Here is a 13,085-nt window from a genome sequence, read left to right on the forward strand (position 1 = left end):
TCTCCCTGATAACCCCTTGATCCTTTCCTTAATTTTCTCTTCTGAACACTTCCCTTGGAGTCCACTATCACGCCACTTCCATCCTTCTAGAAGGCCAAAATTAAACTTCTAAAAACACTAAGCTAGGATTCGAACCTTGGACCTCCTTGCTAGCTATTAACGCCACCTCCCTACACTCTAAGTGGCGTCACTTAGCCACTCTTCTACAAGGCTTTTTTATACTGTTTCCCCTAACTTTATTTAAAAGCCCAACTACTTGCCAGCCCTGATTCTTTTAATATCTAAACTATAATTTCATTTATTCCTAGGTTTGAACTCAAACCTTAACTAAGACATACTAAAATTATCACTTGGATAGGAATATTAAACATAATTTTTATCAAAATCGAAACAAAGAAAGTTCGAGATTTCAGGATTTTTAGGTTTCGAGATTTTTAGGGCGTTACATCTCTGGTTTAATATATTAGATGCAATTAAGTTTTTTTAAGTATGTAATTTTAATGTAAAGATGATACTTGAAAGCATGAGTAAATGTGTCTTGCATAAAACTTGATCATTAGATTGATTTATATGCCTTGAATTGGTGAATATATTGAAGTGTTGATGTAGGTGCAAGGTAAAAAAGGGTGAGAAATGAGTGTAACACCCCTTACCCATCTCCAATGCCGGGACAGAGTATGAGGCATTATTGAAAACATACACAGTCGTTCATGCAAAACCAAGATATAAAATTTTTCTTCAAATCAATTTCATTCATACATCCACAATTTGTCCCTAATATGGGCCTATGAGGCCCAAAACAACCATCGGAAAAGGATCAGGACTAAATTGAGAACTTACAAACTCTTTACAACACAAAGAATTTTCTAGTTTTGGAGACCAAGTGGTCACACATGCCGTTGTGGCTCAGACATGCCTGTGTCCTTAGCCCGTTTAACTCTCAGTTTATGACGTCAGTAATATTTTAAGGTCACACGACCAAGACACATCCCCGTGTGCTAGGCCGTGTCTTCCATACGGCTGAGACACACAGCTGTTTCTCTGTCCGTGTGGCCAACACTTAGGTTATTTTCCAAGCCTTGGTCAACCTTAATCCCTCATACACTTATACAACATCAAAGGCATAGAACATGATATCCAATTAAAGATTAAACATCCTCAATTAAGTTACGAACATAACATTTGCATGTCATCATACTTGTGTTTCTCATACTCATTTTATATCAAGTCTAGACATACCAAACCATATTCATTTGGCCTTGTCATCTTCATTAACATCATTAACTTACTCTAAATTTGCACTTTTATACCAAGAATATGGTCACATCTATTGATCAAAGTTCATCCATTGAATACACATACCATATCATACATCCATCGATATCAATCCATCACAACATGCACATCAGCAAGACATTAGAACAGTCAAGCAAAAACAATTAGGTTTACAACCCAATGATCAAATATAAGCCATATCTCATGGCTCTATGCAATTGAATCATATGAGCCAACTCAATTGGCCAAATCATGAAACACATATCATAAAGTACTAAGTCTCTATACATGCCAATCAGTTGAAAAAACTTAAGACTTATTAATACCCCGGCTTGATAACTTGATAGTGTGAGGCTGCCTCCGACAATCTCTAACCTCGAGCTAACCTGACAACACTAAAAGAAATGGAAAGTAGAGGGGTAAGCTTTATAGCTTAGTAAGCCCACATGAAAATGTTAATAAGCAATTTATTAACGTGCTTTTTCCAAATTCTTACAACATGTTCTCATGGTAACACAATCAGAAGTACACATAATTCCATTATTTGCTTATATTCCAGTCAAGTTGTCTACTCGAGTCATAGACACTAAATTATTTATAACTTGAGCTACGAAACTATAAATTAATATCCAATAATTTTACCTAAAAATATACTCACACATATTCTTACCATAAAAGTTATAGAATTTTTGGTCTAGCCAATAAGTACAGTTTATTCTTTAAAGTTACCCCAATTTTGCTGTCTGACAGCTTCGACCTTTCTTTACTAAAAATTAATTATATCATAGTACGAGATTCAGATAACGTTATCATCTATTTCTATTGAAATTATACTCATTAAGGATTTAGTCATATGAATTATAATCCCTAATTATTGTTGTACAATTTTTAGTGATTTTCCAAAATTAAGACAGGGGAGCCCGAAACACTTAGACCCTGTCTTACAAAAATTCAAATATCTCATAATATAAAGTTATTTTGTTTACACCGTTTCCTCAATGTGAAACTAGGCTCAATAATATTTAATCTAATATCTTTTTAAATTTCTAATTCAATTCCCATAATTTTTGGTGGATTTTCAAAGTCACACAACTGCTGCTGTCCAAAACTGTTTTAGTGCAATATCATGATTACTATTATATGATGACATAATAAACATAATCATAAACATAAACATAAGTTTATTCATCATTCAAAAACCTTTGACTTACTTATCACGCACATACGTCTTTATCATGAAACATCATATATCAAGGCATTACTCGTGAGTTTAGTGTACATACCTGTACCAACTCGTAATACAACATATAATCATAACTTCCTTAATATATTCTCCTTAGGACTTTCGTCACATCATCCATTACATTACCCATAGAACACTTGGAATTTTATTGGGTTCGTGGAAAACTTGCACAATAGTGCCACATATACATACGTTCCCAAAGCTACCTCATAACGTATAATGCTCGCAATGGAGCTACTCACGGGCTTGCTCATATAAGCTACCGATCAAGGTGTAACTACACGGGCTGCTCACACAGGCTATTAGGTATCTGACCACTCAAAGATTACCTAGCCACCGGTAGGACACAGAAGATCAGTTCCCAAAACTCAGTCACATGTATCACATCCATTATGAACTCAGACCACTCAACGAGCTCGGATGCCACATATATCACGAACTCGGACCACTCAACGAGTTCAGACTTCTAAATTCCTAGTGACATGTCACTTGTATCCTAAAATATTCCTAAGGTTCAAATGGGGTTTTTCTCACTTGCACATTGCACCTCTATTGCACTTGCTCATGACGTCGTGGATAGCGACCATAGTATCATTCATGTTTACAATAATACCATTAGACATATCATACATAATAAGCAATAAAATAATTATCACATAATGTTAACACAAAATAACATACTACATTGTCACATTATTTACACATGTACTTACAATTCATGTAATATCAAGCATTAACATTCAAGTATAACATTGCATTATTATTGACATACGAACTTACCTCGAACCCGAGCACAGCTAATTGTTCCATTTTAGTCCATAATCTCGTACTTTCCCTATTTAAGCCTGAATCTCAGTTTTCTTGATCTAAAATTTCAAATATAACTTATTTATTAATCACATTATTCAAATTTACCCAAAAATCATACTTTTACAAATTTTCATTTTTACCCCTAAACTTTTACATATTTGTAATTAGCCGTTAGGCTCGTAAAATGAAATTCATTCAATTTCTTTGTACTTTAAGCCTAGCCAAATCATTTTCATAACTATAGCAGCCCACAATTTCCACTAAATTAGTCCTTTTTAGCGTTTTCATCGAAAACTACTTAGTAAAAGTCATTTAACACATAACAAAAATTCATATTCCTCCCTTAAACATCAAAATACACAGATGTAGCACATGGGAAAATTTTCAAACATCAACCCTAGCTTAAATAAATGGTAGAAATAGCTAGATCTTGTTACGAGGATTTCAAAAGCGTAAAAATCATTAAAAATGGGGCAAGAACGGTCCTACTGTTGAGCTTAGAAATCTTGAACAAAACCCTAGCCATGGCTTCCATGAAAATTTCAGCCAAAGGTTGAAGATGAGCATAAATTTTGCTTTTATTATCCCTTTTTATTATTTTAATTACCAAAAGACCAAAATTGCCCCTAACTTGAAAATATTCTATTTCACCTATTTCATGTCCATTTTTGTCTAACAAATTAACAAATGGTCTAACTACCATATAAGGACCTATAATTTAAAATTTCATAGCAATTTTAGACCTCTAACTTCTAAAACTCAAGTTTTTCACTTTTTACAACTTAGTCCTTTTTACCAAATTGAGTGCCCAAACGTCAAAATTTTAGAATGAAATTTTCACAAAATCATCTCGTGAAATTATAGACCATGAAAATATAAAAAAATTATTATTTCAAATTTGTGGTCCCAAAACCATTGTTTTGACAAGACCCTAATTTGGGATGTTACAACTCTCCCACTTTAGGGATTTTCTGTAACAATCCGGTTTAGACCCTAATCGGAACAGTAGTTTTAGGACCACATATTCAAGTCAAAAAAATATTTAAATATTATTTTTCATGCTTATGATGATTGAATGAGCATATGTGAAAATTTCGTCTGAAAATTCGATTTTTTGTGTGCTCAATTTGATAAAAGGACCTAATCGCGTAAATTATAAAAATTTCATTCTGATTGTTAAAGTGCTTATTTGATTTCTCTTATTAAAATAGAGGTCCTTATGATGTAATTTGACCATTGGAAGTTTGAATGGACATAAATGGGCATTACTTAGTGGATTTTAAATGATATTAATAAGGCCATTTTAGTAAAATGTATATTAATATGTGATTAATAAAAAAAGCTTAAAATTTGTTCATCCATTATCATTCATAGCTGAAATTAGAAAACAAAAATAAATAATAAAATCTCTTAGGGTTTCGGCACTTCTGATTATGATTAAGGTATGGTTTTTGATCCATTTTTTATAATTTCTACGTTTTTGTAATTGTTGCTTCGAATACTATAAAACCCATGTCTCAATTTCAGATTTTGATGATCATTTTGAAATGTGCCATGGATGAATTTATGAGCTTTATGTTTTTAATTGATGAAATATGAAATTTTGATGTTGGGTTTATATGTTTTGTCTTTGGATTTTTGATCATTTTGAGTAAAATGGGCTAAATTGTGAAATTTATAAATTGAGGGACTAAAATGTGAAATAAATGAAATGTGTGGACTTGTATGAGTGTTATAAATATTTGGCCAAGCATGAGTATATGCAAATTATGTGTATTTTATGATTTTGTGAATTAGGGACTAAAGTGTCAAAATGTGAAAATGTGAGGGCTAGTTTGCAAATTTCCCTAAATAAGTGTTTATGGATTATTTTGAATGAATTTATTATTGAATAAGTTAAATTTGAATTTATATAGATCAAGAATTAAAGAAAACGGAGCTAGATCGGGGAAAGTCAAAAGTTGTCGGGTAATCGATTTCATTTATCCGAATTCGTACGAGGTAAGTCGATATACAATTAAGCTTGTTTAAATTGAATTATTATTATTCATTTGATATTGAATCGTGATAAATGAATGATCGAGCTAAATATGTTCTGTTCGAGAAAGTATAGACAAAGTTCTGATGTTCGAAAAGCCCCTTACAAACCATAGGAATAGTGGGGATACATATGTCATGACATAGGATTTTTGATATGTGTTATCGTGTAAGAGCACGTCTAGGATGTTGGCATCGACTTCTGTTTTGCGTGTAAGACCACGTCTGGGACATTGGCATCGTATTTGATTTAGTGTAAGAACCTGTCTGGGATAGTGGCTTCGATGTTTGATTACATGTAAGACCCTGTCTGGGATAGTGGCATCGATGTTTGATTACATGTAAGATCACGTCTAGGACGTTGGCATCGTATATGCTTTTCAAGCTACCCGCTTATCCTAATTTTTCCGAACGGTTCAAACGGGCATTCCGAGAAATTGAATGAATTAGTGAATATATATATCTGATTCAGGTACATTTGAATTGTGTACTATATTTGAAAATGAAAGGTAAGTATATGTTCAAATGATGATCCATGATCCAAGTATATAAATATGATGTTTGTGTTGGTATTTGGCTCCAAAGTATAAGTAAATTAGTGATGTTTATATGCTTTACATGATAAGTTTAATTGTATATGGGTTACTAAGCTTTTGAAAGCTTACTTGTGTGTGTTTGTAGTGTTTTATATATATCGAAGCTATTGTGAGCTCAGGGATTGTCAAGGATCGTCACCGCAATATTGAACATTATTTTGGTATTTTGAAAATGTATATATTAAAGTATGGCATGCATAGGCTAGAAGTTGTGGGGTTATGTTCTGTGATGTATATATTTAGCCATGTGACATGGCTAATTTGTGTTTAAGCTTATAGTTTGATAATGATATATGATATGTGATGCTAATGTGAAATTGTAGTATGTTTTGGTTGGCCAAAAGAAATGGTCAATGTTGAGAAATTTGGTAAGTTTTGAGCATTTGATTGAATGATGTATTGATCATATGTTTTGGTATGATTTTAGTTTAAGTTTTGTTATGAATTGATTGAGGAATTGAGGTTTGAAATGATTGGTAATGTTATACCATGAATTATGTATGGTTTGGTATTGATATTGGCTAAAATGGTTGTGCATATATGCCTGGTTTGGTGCTTGTAGGTTGACCCAAATTGGGGTGGCAAATTGGCTATTCAAAAGGCCTATTTTTGTCCACACGGGCAGAGACACGGGCCTGTGTTTCAGCCGTGTGCAACACACGGTCATGTTACACTGCCATGTGTCCCCTAGGGTACCTTACGAATTAAAGTTAGTTTATACCCTCCAGTTTTGATATGGCCTAGACACACGGGCGTGTCTACCGGCCGTGTGAGGCACACGAGCTGGCACATGGGCATATGGCTAGCCGTGTGGCCAAGTCAGTAGCCTCTCTAATTTTCACATGGCTTGGCACATGGGCGTTTCTTGTGGCCGTGTAGATAAGTCAGTATGTATGCCCTGTTTCGCCACGGCTTGGACACATGGGTGTGTCTAACGCTGTGTGAGGCACAGTGCCTGTTCTTACGGGCGTGTGACCTATTAAAAGTTAAAAATTTTCTAAGTTTTCGAAACTTTTATATGTTATCAGATTAGTCCAGAATGCATGAGTTAGGCTTTGTATGCTCAATTTAAGTTTTTATTGAATGTGAATGAATGAAATTTACTGTAATGATATGATTATTTGAAATTGATTGTTCTGAATGTTATTATAAATTCGGTAATGCCTCTTAACCTATTTCTGTGACTGTTACGGGTTAGGAGTGTTACATTTTATTAGTATCAGAGCTATGATTTAGTCAGTTCTAGGACTACCATAGCATATGTGAGTCTAGCTATACAAGCCATATTTATGAACTACGATAGTGTGATGAATCCTGGCATTGAAATGTGTTGTTATATAGCAAATGGATCCCGAACGAGTCGTAGTAGATGATGTCAAAAGCAATGCGCCTGCTCCCGCTCAAGGGACGACGCCATTCGATTCTAGACCAGCTACGAGTAGCCGTGATGGTGAGCCTAAACAAGCCTTCTATTAGATGATGAACGATTGGTTTAGCCAATATATTAGAACCAATCCGGCTGTTCAACAACCTCCACCCCCGGTCAATCCTCCACAAGCTCCTGTTATGCCATTAGAGAACCCAGTTCAGCTAAGTAAGCCTCTAGTAGATAAAATTATAAAATATGGGGCCGAAGAGTTTCTTGCTACAGCAAATGATGATGCTGAAAGGGCCGAGTTCTGGTTAGAGAACATGATAAGAGTATTTGATGAATTATCTTAGAATCTTGAAGAATGCATAAAATGTGTCGTTTCATTTCTGAGAGATACGGCGTACCATTGGTGAAAGACTTTAATATATGTGGTTTCGAGTGAGTGGGTTACCTGGGATTTCTTCCAAGCTGAATTTTGAAAGAAGTACACCAGTCATAGATTTATCGACCAAAAACGTAAAGAGTTTCTCGAGCTTAAACAAGGCCGTATGTCTGTCACAGAATATGAGCAGGAATTTGTAAGACTGAGTCAGTATGCTCGTGAATGTTTATCTACGGAAGCAGTAATGTGTAAAAGATTCGAGGATGGCTTAAACGAAGATATTCGTTTGCTAGTTGGGATTCTTGAAATTAAAGAGTTTGTTATGCTTGTTGAACGAGCTGGTAAAGCTAAAGATCTTAGGAAAGAGAAAAGAAAAGCTGATTATGAAGCTAGAGAAGTGTGAAAGAGATCATCAGGCAAGTCATTTCAATCTACATCAAAGAAGTTTAGATATGATAATATCCATTCGAAAGCTAATGTGGGACATTCGAATAGAGATCGTGCTAGAATGCATTCGAACTTCAAAGCTCCAGCTACATCAGTTGCTAGTGCTAGAAATGCTAAATATGATTGCCCTTAATGCAAGCATTGTGGTAAAAGACATCCTAATAATTGTAGACTGTATGATCGGGCTTGTTTCAGATGTGGATCGTTAGATCATTTTATCCGTGATTGCCCTAAATCTGTCGAGCAAGAAAGTGTGCAAAATTCAAAACCAAGAGGAAATGCTTCTCGTGGTAGACCTTTCAGAAATACAGGAATGGAAGTGGCAGTCAGAGAGGGTCAAAAGACATAGCTGTTAGATCCGAGGCTCGTGCACCTGCCAGAGCCTATGTTATCCGAGCTCGTGAGGAAGCTTTATTGCTAGATGTGATTACGGGTACATTTACTCTTTATGATGTTTCTGTGATTGCTTTGATAGTTCCTAGATTAACACATTCATATATATGTATGAACTTAGTGAACAGTAAGACTTTGCCCATAGAGTCTACTGAATTTGTAATTAGAGTTTCGAACCCCTTAGGAAGATTTGTTTTGGTTGATAAAGTCTGAAAGAATTGTCCGTTAATGTTTCGAGACATTTGTTTTTCGGCTAATCTGATGCTGTTGCCCTTTGATAAATTTGATATAATTTTGGGTATGGATTGGTTAACCTTGCATGATGCTGTTGTGAACTGTAAACGAAAAACTATTAATTTGAGATGCAAAAATGATGAAATAGTCAGAATTGAATCTAGTGATTTGAATGGATTGCCTGCTATGATATCTTCGATGAAAGCTTTTAGTATTGTGAGAAAGGGTTGTGAAGCCTACTTTGCTTATGTAATTGATTCTTGTTTAAATTGAATTATTATTATTCATTTGATATTGAATTGTGATAAATGAATGTTCGAGCTGAATATGTGCTATTCAAGAAAGTATTGATAAAGTTCTGACGTCCGAAAAGCCCTGTATGAACCATAGGAATAGTTACGATGCATATGTCATGACATACGATTTTTGATATGTGTTATCGTGTAAGACCACGTCTGGGACATTGGCATTGACTTCTGTTTTGCGTGTAAGACCATGTTTGAGGCATTGGCATCAAATCTGATTTAGTGTAAGACCCTGTCTGGGACAGTGGCGTCGCTGTTTGATTACATGTAAGACCACGTCTAGGACGTTGGCATTGTATATGCTTTTCGAGCTATCCACGTATCCTTATGTTTTCGAATGGTTCAAACGGGCATTCTGAGAAAATGAATGAATTAGTGAATATATATCTAATTCAGGTATATTCGAATTGTGTACTATATTTGAAAATGAATGGAAAGTATATGTTCAAATGATGATCCATGATCCAAGTATATGAATATGAGGTTTGTGTTGGTATTTGGCTCCAAAGTATAAGTAAATTAGTGATGTTTATATGCTTTACATGATAAGTTTAATTGTATATGGGTTACTAAGCTTTTGAAAGCTTACTTGTGTGTGTTTGCAGTGTTTTATAGATATCGAAGCTACTGTGAGCTCAGGGATCGTCGAGGATCGTCACCACAATATCGAACATTATTTTGGTACTTTGAAAATGTATATATTAAAGTATGGCATGCATAGGCTAGAAGTTGTGGGGTTATGTTCTGTGATGTATATATTTAGCCATGTGATATGGCTAATTTGTGTTTAAGCTTATAGTTTGATAATGGTATATGATATGTGATGCTAACGTGAAATTGTGGTATGTTTTAGTTGGCCAAAAGAAATGGTCAATGTTGAGAAATTTGGTAAGTTTTGAGCATTTGATTGAATGATGTATTGATCATATGTTTTGGTATGATTTTAGTTTAAGTTTTGGTATGAATTGATTGATGAATTGAGGTTTGAAATGATTGGTAATGTTATAGCATGAATTATGTATGGTTTGGTATTGATATTGGCTGGAATGGTTGTGCATATATGCTTGGTTTGGTGCTTGTAGGTTGACCCAAATTGGGGTGGCAAATTGGCTATTCAAAAGGCTTATTTTTGTCCACACGGGCAGAGACACGGGCTTGTGTCTCAGCTGTGTGCAACACATGGTCATGTTACACGGCCGTGTGTCCCCTGGGGTTCCCTACGAATTAAAGTCATTATACCCTCCAGTTTTGACACAGCCTAGACACACGGGCATGTCTACTGGTCATGTAAGGCACACGAGCTGGCACATAGGCATATGGCTGGCCTTGTGGCCAAGTCAGTAGCCTCCTTAATTTCCACACGGCCTGGAACATGGGCGTGTCTTGTGGCCGTGTGGATAAGTCAGTATGTATGCCCTATTTCGCCATGGCTTAGACACACGGGTGTGTCTAAAGCTGTGTGAGGCACACGCCTGTTCACATTGGTGTGTGACCTATTAAAAGTTGAAAGTTTTCTAAGTTTCTGAAAGTTTTATATATTATCAGATTGGTCTCGAATGCATGAATTAGGCTTTTTATGCTCAATTTAAGTTCTTATTGAATGGGAATGAATGACATTTACTATAATGATGTGACTATTTGAAAAGGATTGTTTTGAATGTTATTATAAGCCCAGTAATGCCTCTTAACCTATTCCCACGATGGTTACGGGTTAGGATTGTTACAATTTCATCCCCGAAAATCTTACTAGAAGAGTGGTTCGGTTTTCACATAAATTCCACTATCTCATAATCATTGCTAAAGAACTTTTACTCAGGCTATGCTTAATACTTAGCTCTTTAATTTCTCATACTAAAGTCATGAGTAATTCTTTGTTATATGACACATTAACTGAATCTTGATCTCTATTGAGAAATTCATGTACTCAAAGGTCTGATCCATACTGTCATAGCACATACATATATAAAATACTTGAATCCTTCCGGATTTAAATGGCGTAGCTAGCCCGATTATCATGGCCTTATAATCTCTACATTTTATACAGTCGAACAATTTACTAATTCAACCTTTGTCGTCATCAAAATTCAGAGCCTTATTTAGCTTTTTCAATAATTCATGATATAAATCTCGGATCTCAATCCGATTAACAAAAACTAGCATTTTAAGAAATTCAACAATCTCAAAGATACTTAATTCCATAAGTCTGATGAACAAAAATTCAGTACATACCGACATGATTTGCAGATTTATCAAATACTTAACAACAAGCCACATAACATCTTTCTTTTGCAAAGATAAGAATAATCTTGATGTGAAATACATAGTAATCTCATTCTTATTTCCATTCAATTATCACCACTGGTGAGGATCATTCTAACATTACCTGATATTCGACTTTAATCTTGATAACATTTCCTGTATTCAAGCACAAAGATTAGAAATGTCGAGTTCCAAACTTGAACACCAATACATTACTCCTGTGAGTTTTCTTGTGACTTTCTGTATCAGCTCTGGATTTTCTGTCCAAAGTAATTGTATTTTGCTTTTCTCGAAGATCATACAATAACTATCTAATCATCTTTTAACAACTTTAATCATCTATGCTATTAAATACTCAGATCTAGATATAACATTGGATATGTTGAGCTATTAGATTGCCTTTAGTCTTAAAACACATCACAATCCGTACAGTGACTCATCACTAAAAAATCAAGAATTTCTTGCCCGATGTAGGCTAAATCAGGTCTAATGTTTTGATTAACAATGTTCTTGTCTGTTCCAAACTTTACTAATATGCAGTAGATCGTTCAACTTTCACAAGGCGATAACTTTATCATTCATACAAACTTTAAATCATACTAAAGTCTGCTAGGAAATATACACTTTTCATTCAGATTAACCGTCTTTTACTCGTAAAGAAATGAAATTTTACTCCCAGACATGAATATCTCATTTAATCTTTCAAACAATAACCAAAATTGATTGAACAACCAAGTCGGTCTTAATCATCAATAAATGACATTTCAAGAAATCCCTTCTCTTAGTCGATAGAACGATTCAACATGTAATCATTCAAAGTTCACTTATCATGCTAATCAAAAACCATTTCAAATGCATTAACTCAAGTAACAAGGATATCTCAATTAAAGGCGTCAACTTCAATTAACTTACTTGAGAAAAGAACTCCACCATACCAATTGAAATTCGCATTTTCACCACTTATGTCCTTGCCGGTGTCAAATTTTTCACAAAGATTTAGAGAAATCCTAATATCGGAATCACCACGTTACTATAATCAACCAGAAGCATGATCATAATTAACATAGTTATCATAGGCCAAAGAACACACTTTAGATATGAGCCACAATTGACAATTTACGGAATAGAGATGACATGAAAACCAGGATAAAGAAGTTCAGAACAAAGAAATCCAAGATGCAATATCATAATGAAAGTCCCAAAACAACGCTCATAAGAAAAATATGAAGGATCTCTATAATTCCTGAGAGAAAATAAGTCTAGAAGAATACATCAATCCAACCCACTAGAATTAAATGTAACAAGGATAATATACCTTCCCATATATGTGTTGAATAGAACATCAATTAGAAGAAACAGAATCATAACATCATGTGTATTACCTCATAAAGTCCCAATAGATGAAATGTAATAGAATGCCTAAGGAAAATAGAGCAATACAGATTATATACCATTCGGACTATCAATACTTTCATCTAATCATCATGATTAGAAAATATTCCAATAAAACAAGGATTTTATCAGAAGAACAATAGCCATAGGAATAATCCCAGGAACATTTAAACATATAGAATACCTCAGAAGAAGCTGCCGAAATCTATTCAGCTATAACTGTTACACCCAGATATCTTACCCTTAAAATATTATTCTCTCAACTATTTCTGTCATCACAAATCTCGTATTATTCCTTTCACTGAAGAAAATAAGTTTAGAAGGAATTTCGATTACTACA

This window comes from Gossypium hirsutum, chromosome A03 (assembly GCF_007990345.1).
Source record: "Gossypium hirsutum isolate 1008001.06 chromosome A03, Gossypium_hirsutum_v2.1, whole genome shotgun sequence".
Lineage (NCBI taxonomy): Eukaryota > Viridiplantae > Streptophyta > Magnoliopsida > Malvales > Malvaceae > Gossypium > Gossypium hirsutum.